The 14,185-nt window shown below is 35.2% G+C and overlaps 1 pseudogene; it reads left to right on the forward strand.

The window, feature by feature from the left end:
- Positions 1 to 10,080: 10,080 nt before the first annotated feature.
- Positions 10,081 to 10,559, forward strand: LOC125162373 (60S ribosomal protein L23a-like; annotated as a pseudogene).
- Positions 10,560 to 14,185: the final 3,626 nt, after the last annotated feature.

The raw sequence follows: 14,185 nt of genomic DNA on the forward strand, positions 1-14,185 counted from the left end.
CCATGAGTTTGAGCCCCACATCAGGCTCTGTACTGACAGTTCAGAACCTGGAGCCTAGTTCAGATCCTGTGTCCTTTTCTCTATGCCCTTTGCCCACTCATTCTCTGTCTCTCTCTGTTTCTCAAAATGAATAAATGTTTAAAATTTTTTAATAAAAATATTTTTTTAATTTTTTTAATGTTTATTTATTTTTGAGACAGAGAGAAAGAGCATGAACAGGGGAGGGTCAGAGAGAGAGGGAGACACAGAATCCAAAGCAGGCTCCAGGCTCTGAGCTGTCAGCACAGAGCCCGACGCGGGGCTTGAACTCACGGACCATGAGATCATGACCTGAGCCAAAGTCGAACGCTTAACCGACTGAGCCACCCAGGCGCCCCTAAAAATTTAATAAAAATATTAAAAACTTCTGCACTATAAAAACATTGTAAAGAGATTGAGAATACAAGCCACATTCTGGGAAAGAATTGTTTATAAAAGGGACATTTGGAAAGTTCTGTTATTCAAAATGTACAAAGAACTTTTAAAATTCATCAATAAGGAAACAAACAACCCGATTAAAAAATAGACCAAAGACCTTAACAGACACCTCATCAAAGAAGATATACAGATAGGAAACAAGCATATTAAAAGATATACCACATTTTATGTCTTCAGGAAAACACAAAACAAGATACCAGTATATACCTATCACAATGACCCAACTTCCAGAACACTGGCAACACCAAATGTTGGTGAGGATGTGAAACAACAGGAACTCTCATTCATTGCTGGTGGGAATGCAAAATGGTATAGCCACTTTGAAAGACAATTTGGCAGTTTCTTACAAAACCAAACATAATCTTACCATGCTATCCAGGAATAACACACTTAGATATTCACCCAAAAGATTTGAGAAATTATGTCAACATAAAAACTAGCACACAAACATTTATAGCAGCTTTATTCATAACTATGAAAACTTGGAAGCAACCAAGATGCCCTTCAGTATGAGAATGGAAAAATAAACCATGTTATATCCAGACAATGGAATATTATTCAGTATTAAAGATAAATGAGCTATCAAGGCATGAAAAGACATGGAAGAAACTTGAATTCATTTTACTCAGTAAAAGAAGACAGTATGACAAAGACTACATACCATATGATTTCAAATATATGACATCCTAGAAAAAGTGAAAATATGGAGACAGTGAAGAGATCAGTGGTTTCCAAGAATTAAGGGCTGGGGTGGGAGGTGAGATAAACAGTTTAAAGCACAGAATATTTTTAAGGGAGTGAAAATACTCTGTATTTATACTATAATGATGAATACATATCATTATACTTTTCTCCAAACCTATAGACTGAACAACACCAAAAGTGGGTTATAATGTAAACTATGGACTTCGGATGATTATGATGTGTCAATGTAGGTTCATCAATTTTAACAAATGTACCATTTTGTTGGGGTATGCCAGTAATGGGGGAGGCCTTGCCTATGTGCATTCAGGGAATATATAAGAAATCCCTGTACTTCCACTCATTTTTGTTTTAAACCTAAACCTTCTTTAAAAAATGAATTTGCAAAGAAAATAATGATAATAATCAACTTGTCATAAGATTGGGATTTAGAATTTTTCAAAATATCCTGAGCCTTTTTATTCTCATTTTATATACAAAGTGCAAGAATGTTTTAAATGCCTGAATAAAAACATTGGTAAGAATTTACAGTATGCTTAAGGAACAGTGATAAAATACACATATCTCTCCAAATGTAAGTAATAGATATTCAGATATGTCCTCACAATTGCTAAGGCAAATATGAAAACATTTATTGAATTTTTGAAATTTGAAATGCCAGAGAGATTGAGAAGCTCATTTGATCAGGAAGACAGAGAATTCAGGAAATTCAGACAACATTTATAAAGAGCTCAATCTCTACCCAAATTTATTTTCTGATAGTCTGTGTATTGCAATCAGTATGTTGTCATTTTTCATTTAAATTGCAGTGGGGATTTCTTCTGCTTCACCTAACAAGGTCACTTCATGAAAACCAATGCTCTCTGAACTCTAATTATAATCTGATTACTTGGCTGTCTGTAAGGGGAAAAACAAAAGCACACCTGGAGTTGATTTTTTATAAATTTTTAAGGGCTATAATAGATACCTGACTTGGAAGACACAAATTTAAACTAGTCCGAAGGACTCACTAAAGCTGTACTAAGTAACCGTGGTATGCAACTTTAATCTTAGTATTGGAGATTCCACAACTGAGCAAATTCTCTTTCCATAACCCAGTGAAATCAACATTAAAGATGATGTGACCATACCTAGCAGAATGCAGCTAAAATGAAAGGAAGGCATACATAAAAGTGTAGAAGTTGGAAGGCATACATAAAAGTGTAGAAGTTGGATCAATCAGTTAAGTGTCTGACTCTTGAGTTTAGCTCAGGTCATGATCTCATGGTTCGTGAGTTCAAGCCCTGTGTTGCACTCAGCACTGACAGTATGGAGCCTGCTTGGTATTCTCTCTCTCTCCTGTCTCTGCCCCTCTCCTGTTTGTGCTCAATAAATAAATAAATGAATAAATAAATAAAAAACATTTAAAAGCATTTATAAAAAAGCCCAGAAGTCCATATATTAATAGAATACTTTTATTTTTTAATGAAAGAAGATATGTGTAAATGGAAAATGGTTGTTTAAAACATTTTAAATGTGAGAATTGTGTTAACACAAAATACGCTTGTGTTTAGCAAACAGTGGGGTGACTTGAACTGACACATGCATGATGATGCATGTGTCATGATGCATGTGTCATGATGATGAACTGACCTACTCTCCCTACCCTCATGGGAACACAGTGAGAAGCAAAGGGCTTAGAGTCAAGTCACACATGTGTTAATTATACTGTGAATTCAAAAAAAATCACTTCACCTTTCTGGGCCTCTTTCATTTTCTGTAAAATGACAAGGTATCATGAATTTTTTCATTTTGTTTTGTTTTTCTCCTCAGTCTATGCATTATGTGATATATCACAGAATTTCACACTTTATACTATTTTTTACAGGACCCAGCAACAGTTTCCCAGTATGCATCCATTCCTCTCTACTGTAGGAAAAAAAAATCAATAGCCAGGCCAGTGGTTTGGTCTTCATAATAATCACCCATTAAATTGAATAATATGTATGGAATGGATCAAAACAACACCTAACCCTTTTAAATACAGAAAATCAAATGCAGGATTCACTCTACTTGCTGACTTTGAAACAGTATCTTCTTTTTAGTCATCTTTTTCATTTCCTTATCCATTTCTGTCTCTCTGCTGTCCCTGCCTGCATTGCTCAACATGACCTTAAATTACTGCTTATTGTCACAGTGGCTATATTTCTGTGGAGGCAGGGGATATTGGAGCACTGTCTCTGCTTTCCACTCCATTTTGCTGTGAACCTAAAAATTCTCTTAAGAAATTAACTTTATTTAAAAAATTAAAATTTCTGCTCTGCTTAAGACATTATAATGATATTGAGATATAAGTTGGGGCGCCTGGGTGGCGCAGTCGGTTAAGCGCCGACTTCAGCCAGGTCACAATCTCGCGGTCCGGGAGTTCGAGCCCCGCGTCAGGCTCTGGGCTGATGGCTCAGAGCCTGGAGCCTGTTTCCGATTCTGTGTCTCCCTCTCTCACTGCCCCTCCCCCGTTCATGCTCTGTCTCTCTCTGTCCCAAAAATAAATAAACGTTGAAAAAAAAAAAAAGATAATGAAAAGATAAGCCAAAGACTAGGGGTGGAGGGAATGTGTGAAAATCACCTATCAAATAAAGTACTTGTATCCCACATATACAAGGGTCTCATAAGTTCAACATTAGGTAAACAAATAACCACTATAAAAATGGGCAACACCACACTGAACCTTAAGGAAATTATGTTAAGTGAAATAAACCCATCACAAAAGAAAAGTACTGTATGATTCCACTTATATGAGGTGTCTAAAGTAGTCAAACTCATAAACACAGAAAGTAGAGTGATGGTTGCCAGGGCTTGGGAAGAGATGGAAATTGGGTATTGTTTTATGTGTATATAGTGTCAAGATGAAAAGGTCTTAGTGATCCATTGTACAACAATGTGAATATAGTTAACACTATTGAATTATATATTTTAAGATGGTCAAGATGGCCAATTTTATTATATCATTTGACCACATTTGAAAAATATATATGAATATATATATGAAAATCTGACGTATACAAAAATGGGCAAATGATCTGAACAGACAACTCACCAAAGAGGAATTAGAAGTGGCAGATAATCATATGGAATGTTGCTCAACACTATTTTCATTTGATAAATGGAAATCAAAGGGACATTAAAACAATAATACATCATGATTATAAACATATTTGAATGGTTAAAATCTAAATAATAAGAATAGATGAAACTGACACCACATACTTTTGAAGAATCAGAGCAACGGGAACTCACATTTCTTTGGAGAATGTAAAATGTTACAGTTAGTTTGGAAAAGTTTGGCTGTTTATTACGAAGCTAAATGTAGTTTTACCATATAATCCATCCATCACACTCCTCTGTATTTACTCACTGATTTGAAATATTATACTAGACATAATAAAACCTATACACAGATGTTATAGATTTCATCATAATCACTCAAAACTGGAAGCAATCAAGATGTCCCTTATTTATATGATGGATATAAAAACAGTGGCATATCCATAAAGTAGAATACTAATCAGTGCTGAAAGGAAATGATCCATCAAACCATGCAAAAATGTGGGTAAACCTTGCTAAATGCTAAATGAAATTCTGCAAAGGTATGACTCCATTTATATTTAATACTCAAAAGTCACATTATAGAAATGATGGACACATTAGTAGTTGTCTGCCATTTGCAGATGGGAAAATATTAAATAGATGAGACACAGGATTTGTTTGTTTTCTTAGGTCGATGAAACTCTTCTGTATGATACTGTACCAGTTGTTGATACATATGACACTTTGCATTTCCAAGTGCCATAAAAATTTATAACACAGAATGAACATTGATATATGCAAATTAACCTCAGGATGGAATCCAGACTATTTCAAAATTATCTAATTGTATAGTGTATGTAATAATCTTATATAGGGGAGTGGGGATGGGAAAAGTGCAGATCTAAGTAACTTTGGAAATGAGTGGAGACTAGAAAGCTAAAGGCATAGCAAACAAAAGTACTCTTCTTTAGTTAACTAAATTATTCCTCATGGAGGTATGGGATTAACATTCTGAAATCACTCTATACATATACTTGAATTGAACAATTAGGTAAATGCATAGAAGATGTTGATAGTCAAGTTTATCACTTGAGGAGGTTAAGACATACAAGGGGAGAAGGCTGGAATGATTCGTGTAGCACTGAATTTGAGCTGGTAATATTATTTTGTATGTTTAGCTTAATATAAACACAGTGGATACATATAGAAATATTTATAGATGTGCCTATATATATTTTAGTGTATATACACACATGTATTCCTTTGTTCCATCAGTTGAAAGGATCTAAAAGCAATAACACCCATTAGCAATAAGCATGTCTAATGTCTAAATCTTGCTTTCTAATGACATTCTCCAATAAAAGGAACTATGGCTCCTTAAAGAAATAGATGACTTTAGAGCTGGGATAGGGAATATACGAGATGAGCCTTGACCATTTTGTGGTGCCCAAAACTAAGGAAGTGTTCAACAAACTCTGCAATACTAGAGGGTATGTACAAGGGACAAAGAGCCAATTGAAAGTACCTAAGGGATAAGGGCGCCTGGGTGGCTCAGTCAGTTGAGCATCCAGCTTCGGCTCAGGTCATGATCTCACAGCTCATGAGTCCGAGCCCCGCATCAGGCTCTGTGCTGACGGCTTGGAGCCTGGTGCCTGCTTTAGATTCTGTGTCTTCCTCTCTCTCTGCCCCTAACCCACTTGCATTCTGTCTCTGTCTCTCTCAAAAATAAAAATAAACATTAAATTTTTTTTAAAAAAAGAAGAAAGTACCTAATGGATAAACCTGGAACAATATGAGAAACAGAATACATAAAGTAGTATTGGATCATAACTCAAAGCATAAAATAAATATCCATCACTCTGACACTCATGGACATATAAATAATTTAAAATAAATAATTACATCAATAAATGCTAGAAAATAGACAAATCTCTTGTGCAGAATTCCAACTTATTTATGTAGATACTCTGCCATTAAGGAGATAAAGAACGATCCCCATTCTTTAATTACATGTGAGGTACACAAAATATCTTCCTACTGAAGAGTACACTATAGAAAGAGGGGAAGAGAATAACTTACAGTAGAGAAACATGATAAACACTGCCTCAGACAGGTGATCAATGGCTATAACCAAAAATGTTTATGTATTTATAATTCAAATAAATTAATACATTCACAAATACAGACATACAGCAACGTGTTTGTGCCTACTAGAATTGCAATATTTAAGAGGTATGACGACATGGAGTGTTGTCAGAAACATGGACAATTGGAATTCTTTTACATATGCAATGCTAATGCAGCCATTTTTGGCAGATAGTTTGGAATTATCTTTTGAAGTGGAATAGGTTAGGATTTTAATGTTTATTATTACTTCTGTGCATATACAGTAGCACCCCCTCATCTGTAGTTTTGCTTTCCATGGTTTCAGTTACCTAAGATCAATCACCATCCAAAAGCAGATGATCCTCTTTCTGACCTATCAACAGAAAATAGAAGGTAATTAGTGAGCTTAATTCTACATCATAGTGCCTACGCCATTCACTTCACTTCATCTCATCCATAGGCAGTTTATCATCTCACATCATCACAAGAAGGTTGAGTACATACAATAAGATATTTTGAGTGAGAGGCAATATTCACATAACTTTTATTATATTATATCATCATAATTATCCTATTTTATTATTGTTACATCTTACTGTAACTAATTTATAAATTAAGCTTCATCATTGGTATGATATATAGAAAAAAAAACATAGTAGATATAGGTTTGGTACTGTCTGTGGTTTCAGGCATCCATTTGGGGGTCTTGGAACATATCATATCCCCTATGGGTAAAAGCTGGCGGACTATGTTATCCTTTTTTCTCAGCAACCAATTAATATCAGAGATATAAGACAAGCAATCTTGTCAAAATTTATAATTTAATCAATATAAAATAACATAGGTGTAATAGTCAAGAACCACATAAAATGCTTTTAAATACTTGGAGATGTTATAGAACACTGTAATTTTAGCCCATTTTGCTTCCTTGATTTCTTTAACCCATTTTATTCATTCTCCTTTAGAAGACAGCATTAAATGTCAATTTAAGAATCATCCCAGTTTTGTTTGGGTTTCTTTCCCATGCCCAGTTCCACAGTAGAACCAGATTAGTCCAAGCCAACATGCCAGAATAATTGTTTTTCTTGCTATTGCTGGTTTTGAAGTGGTCATTTAGCCTAAATTGATTCAGTGATTTTGAGAGGATGGTTATATCTGATGTTTCTGACAAGGTTTTTCTTGTTTGTTTGTTTTTGTTTGTTTGTTTTTTTAATATTCACAAAAAAATATGCTCTATTTGTTATCAGTAACCACCTCCAAACCAGTAGGTTAACCAGGCTGAGGGTGAACTCAGTTATGGCATATTAGAGAAACAATAATAAATGTAATTAACCATGAATAACATCATCAAAAAGAAAGATTTATGAAAATAACTATGAGTTAGGAACACTTTAAAGAGAATGAATGGGGGCGCCTGGGTGGCGCAGTCGGTTAAGCGTCCGACTTCAGCCAGGTCACGATCTCGCGGCCCGTGAGTTCGAGCCCCGCGTCAGGCTCTGGGCTGATGGTTCAGAGCCTGGAGCCTGTTTCCGATTCTGTGTCTCCCTCTCTCTCTGCCCCTCCCCCGTTCATGCTCTGTCTCTCTCTGTCCCAAAAATAAATAAATGTTGAAAAAAAAATTAAAAAAAAAAAAGAGAATGAATGAAATATTAGGAGGAGATACTTTGCAGATTTCATTTTTATGAAAAATTGAGACAAAATAGGCCAAAGTCTTAACAATTTATTGCTACATTTATTGGATAAAGCAGTTGAGCAAAACGAAGGGGTAGTTACTGAACTGTGTCCAATTGTTATAGTGCATTAGGTCCTGCCTCAAGGTGTGAGACAATTCAACAAACAGCCCTGGATACAAATACAGAATTTTCCTTTAATTATGCTGAAGATATAGCTTAAGTAAATACTACTCACAACTTTACATATCTGACGATTACAAGTTAGTTTGTATCTTTTGAGCAAAAGGAGTGCAGATCAATTAATCACTACTTGTGAATTAACAGGAACAAAAACCTCTGGTAAGACTGTATTTTAGAAGTATAAATTAAAGAGTGGAAGAGCAGATTTCTTTATTTTCCATCTCTGTGAACTGTCATACTCCAAGCCAGTATAAGATAATATCTCTATGCATTTCTCCTCTGATTATGTTATTAGCTTTGATTTTTGTACTTTAGAAATGTGATTATATTCATCTTTGAAGTTCATATTTCATGTCTTGAGATATATTGCCATATTTTTTTCTGCCTACCCAAAATCAATTTCAACTTCTTAAAATCATGAAGTATGATGCCTGTGACTTTGGTATCAACTGAGCACAAAGTTCAAGACTGCTCATGAGAAGGATTCTCAATAACAATGCATCATTAAAGCTGATTAGCTCATCTGGAAGAACACATACATAGGCACAAACTAAGTCTACAGTTTTAAAATATGAATTTATCACAGTAACCACTCATTTATGAGACACAAAATGAGAGAATAAATACCAAACAAATAGCTTTTTCTCTAGCATCACTTGTATCAATGCAGTGAATCTGAAAAAGACCCAAATTCCCTTCAGTGGATTGTACATTTTCAGTATACTGCTTCTTTTGCTAATGTTTCTAAATCTTGCAGGTAAGCAACCTAACCCCATAGTTTAAAGGACATTATGCAAATGATGGTAAATTCAGTAGGTTATTTATTCTTCGTGATTAGCACTGTCTAATTCTACTAATAATGTAAACATAAATCTAATCATTTAAGTTAAACACCAATAAAATGATATTTACATATTAGTTGCCAAAGTACACAATTCATTTGTTAAAGATGACTAAATTAATAAAGGAAACAGGTATATATGAAGTAATTAGGCTGAATCTCCCAGTATATAGTAAACTTAATTATGCAAAGAGGATATTAATCCACATACTCAATTATATATCTAATAGTATTAATGTGAAATATATGAAACTATCAAATCATTTTATTAAGTAAGTGAATAAGAGGCAGGTATATACAACTGCATGTTTTATCTTTCACCAGCCAAAGGAACAAAACGTTAAACAACAGAAAACATGTTTCCAATCCAACACATATTATCTTCCCGAGTCCAACATCCTATTCAGAAATGTCTTCTGCTGACATCCCTCCATTATCATGGTATTAATTCAAATGCCACAGCAAAAAAAAAAAAAAAAAGCAAATTTTAAAAATGAATCTCAAAGCCATGTGTATTTCTTAGGCATTCACTGCATTGTTCTCCATGCATTTGTTTGTGTTTGGTACTTAGGTTGTAAATGGTTTCTTTCGTCTCATCTCTACACATCAAACCAATATAACCATTAAAGAAGATATCCAGATGAATAAGATCAAAGAAAGGTAGTTTAGAAATCCTGCTTTGAGTGTATGGATTAGATCTATGTGCAAAAATTGGGGCGAAGGGAGCAAGAAAGGAGATAAAATATAATTAACAACACAGTAAATAGGAACAATATCCAGATGTACAATACACAGAACAGTTAAAGCATTCGTACTCTTGTCACCTTTATGTGCCATCCTAGGTGTGAGGTGACTGTAGGAGCTCCATCCATATCATCTTCACTCCGGGCTGCAGGCTGAGGAAAGGGAGTAAGATTTCTGTGATTCATTACTTCCAGAAGAATTCCCAGAATACTCAAAAATCTCTAAGTAACACTTTCCTTTTAAAAATGATCTGGTTATTTATTTAATATTTATATTGAGCCTTTCACGAAGATGGCGCCAAAGGCGAAGAAGGAAGCCCCTGCCCCTCCCAAAGCCGAAGCCAAAGCAAAGGTTTTGAAGGCCAAGAAAGCAGTGCTGAAAGGCGTCCACAGTCATAAAAAAAAGAAGATCCGTACAGTCACCTACATTCCGACGGCCCAAGACACTGCGTCTCCGAAGACACCCAAATATCCTCGAAAGAGCGCCCCCAGGAGAAACAAGCTTGACCACTATGCCATCATCAAGTTCCCCCTGACTACAGAGTCAGCCATGAAGAAAATAGAAGACAACAACACTCTTGTGTTCATTGTGGATGTCAAGGCCAACAAGCACCAGATCAAACAGGCCGTGAAGAAACTCTATGACATTGATGTGGCCAAGGTCAACACTCTGATCAGGCCCGATGGAGAAAAGAAAGCACATGTTCGACTGGCTCCTGACTATGATGCTTTGGATGTTGCCAACAAAATCAGGATCATCTAAACTGAGTCCAGCTGGCTAAATCTAAATATAAATTTTTTCAAAAAATATATATATTTATATTGACATTTCTAGTTCTCTAAAGCTAAATAATTGTCAATTTGTTAACTGAAGAGAGTATGATTAGAAATTCCCTTTTCTCTCACATTCATGGAGTTAAAATAACCCTAGGACTCTATTGTACTAGTGATTGATAGATTTTATCTCATTAAATGGTCGTTGTTATAAAGTATTTCAAAAAATTAACAAGCTGAGTGCTTATTTTAGTTCTAATGTCTTTCACAGAGAAATTTTTTTTTCAAAAAGAATGGGATAAAATAACACTAACAATGTCTAATAGGTGTTAAAAATTCTCTAAAAGGTCATCATACAGCCTTTTTTCTCTGATTTCATTAAGATAGTCTTTTCTATGTTTTTATCTTACCCCAGAACAGAAAGAACTCTTGTCACTGCTTTGATTCTATGAGACAGTGATTGAAGGAAGCATTGGAAGACTGGTGTTTGGCTTTTAATACCACTAAAATTTACACACTACAAGGTAGATAGGAGTTGCAGACTATACCTTGGTTTCAATCTTGGGCAACATTATAAAACAGACAATCAAAGGGATGGTTTGTGGGTCACCTATAGAATTGGCAATCACTGAGGGATATGCAAAATGGAAAATTTAGTAAAGAATCAAACATAGTAAAAATTACATTTTTGAAGATCCAGATCTAGAATGGTATTTATCATATTCCAGGATATGAAAAAAAAAAAGTGGATGTAGCCTAGAAAATAAGTGAGCTGGTGATATGAGATGTGTGAGAGAGAAAGGATTGACTTGCAGGCCAAAGTAATGATTCTGTGTGTTATCTTAAGTACATGGAGATGCCACGAAAATTTTTCAGAAATAAAATGCTAGGAGTAGCTCTGCCTTTTTCCAAAACCCTGCTTACCATAGTAAGATGAAACTATTAGCATGAATGAATATGTAAAGAAATGCATTATAGTATTTCAACTCAATACCGCAAATAGTGATGGCAATGTTGGAGTCAGTGGTCAGATGGAAAAGAGACTCCGATGGTAGAATGACAAGCCTTAATAAGTAAATGCACTGGGAAAAGGTGCCAGTCACTTTCTCAGCTTCATCAGCTGTCTTTCTCTCCACTGAACTCTTGCTGTCATTCTTGCTGATTTTAACATATACATGGGAAATTCATCCAAAACCTGAGATCCTAAATAGCTTAATCTCATTTCCAATGAACTTCTCTTGATTTCTGCAAATGACTCTCAGTTATACCCTACCTAGACTTTGGTATTCACATTAAACTAATCAAAATGCAAAGTTACTTAGTTCCAGAGACCACTGTATGCAGGCCATCTCTCATAGTTATCCTCTCCATGAAGACTTCTAGTTATTGACATACATAGTTATCCTTTATACATTAACTTCTTCTTATATTTCTCATACCTGGTCCATCTGGCTCATCATTTCAGTAATTCTCTAATCAATATTTTATTTATTCAAGTTTTATTATTTATTTATTTTGTGTGTGAGAGAGAGAGAGGTGTGGAAGGGGCAGAGAGAGAAGGAAAGAGTGCCCACTGTGGGACTCGAACTCATGAACTGTGAGATCTTGACCTGAGCTGAAACCAAGAGTTGGACGCTTAACTGACTGAACCATCCAGGTGTCCCAAATCAGTATTTTAAAAAACGTTCTTGCCACTCTGTTAATTCCTTGCCCTCTTGTAGCATTCTGGTTGCACCCAGTTATTACTTATTCATACTTTTTTGGGGCTTTGATGTTGGCCTAGGTCTTTACAAGTTTATTGCTACTTCAGAATTAATGCCCTATTTGAAGTAGACATTAACATTGTCCAAAAGGCATTCATATTTTTGTTTGTTTGATTGTTTGTTTGTTTTAGTCAGATTTTCATTATCTCCAACACTTATTTCAGAATGTATCTGTTTCTCAGTTCTCCTACTCCATATGTCCTCCAAACATATTAGCAGCAAACTCCACAGAGGAGATAGAAGGTGTGAAATTGCAACTGGTGACTTCTAGTTTCCAATCAAGTATGTAAGGAGCTTGGAAGTTGTCACTGTCCAACAACAAGTACAAAAGTGAACAAACTGAAAAATCACCAACTCCTCTTCGATCCATTAAGAGAAGTAAGGTCTCAGGGCACACTGCTGTCACCAAAGTTAAAGACACACACAGGCCAGGTACAGAGAGTCACAACATACCGGACAGAAACCCATGAGTTGAAGCTTCTGCAGGAACCAGTTCTGGGATAGGAAAACGTAAGCTATAACTGACAAATTGCCAGGTGCTTATTTGTAGACAAGTCTGATAGCTAAAAACTTCAGGAGTGGGTGAGTCACATGAGGGCCCTCAGATATTTGTGAACTTTACCTCCAGTAGCTTTATCAGATTCTCACAGTGAGTATCAGAAAATTTCTCTAGTGCTTCTGTTCTTCATCACAAGCTTGCCCTTAAGAGAAATTATTTTACCAGATCTTAACCCATTGGGGTGTCCTCAGAGCCCTACCAATCTGGAAAAGGAAAAAAAATACCAACTCCAGCCCAGTTCTAGACATCTTGTCCTACTTTAAAAGAGAATGAAATTGAGAAGGAGTTTTGAATGAAAGTTCAGAAGAAAATAAACCTGAAACCTAATTATAGGACTGGAGAATACATCCCTTTTACTTAGATCTAACCAACTTACCACCACAGTACTGAAGACTTATATACCAGAGTTCCTTTTGACCCAGTATTTCATGTTTGGTTTTCAACAACAAGAAAAACAAATTGTAAGGCATACTAAAAACACACAGTTTGACAAGACAGATCAAGCATCAGAACCAAACTCAGAAAAGGCAGAAATGTAACTTTTAGACCAGGAGTTTAAAACAGCTACAGTTCACATGCTAAGGTCTGTAATGGATAAAATAGATAATGTGTGAGAACGAATGGGCAATATAAACAGAAAGATAGAAGTCCTAAGAAAGAATCAAAAAGAAATGCTGGATTTCAAAATCACTGTAACCTAAATGAAGAATGACTTAGAAAAACTCATCACAGCTGAGGAAAGGCTCTCTAAGCCTAAGGATATATAGAAAAAGAAACTTCCAAGATGGAAAAGCAAAGGAATAAAAGACATGCTAAGAAAATAAAAAATAGAAGAGGAGATCCAAGAACTATGGCAACTATAAAAGTTGTAACATGTTAATTGGACTGCCAAGAGTAGAGAGAGAGAAAAAGGAATAGAAGTGGGTGAAATGATAATCTCTGAGAATTTCCCCAAATTAGAAGTTCACCAAACCACAGATATGAGAATCTCATAGAATAGAAACCAGGTTAAATGCTCCCACCTGGCCATACCATTTTCAAGCTATGTAAAATCAAAAATTAAAAAAAAAAAATCTTGAAAGAAGCTAGAGGAAAAAAAAAACACCTTACCTATAAAAGAGCAAAGATAAGAATTACATCTGACTTCTCAGAAACCATATAACCAAGAAGAGAGTGGAATGAAACATTTATAGTATTGAGAGAAAAACAAAACCAAACAAGTAAACAAAAAACCTAGAATTCTGTACTCTGTGAAATTGCCCTTCAAAATTAAAGGAGAAACAAAGACTTTTTTTCACAAA

The sequence above is a fragment of the Prionailurus viverrinus genome, chromosome A3 (genome assembly GCF_022837055.1).
Source record: "Prionailurus viverrinus isolate Anna chromosome A3, UM_Priviv_1.0, whole genome shotgun sequence".
Taxonomy (NCBI): domain Eukaryota; kingdom Metazoa; phylum Chordata; class Mammalia; order Carnivora; family Felidae; genus Prionailurus; species Prionailurus viverrinus.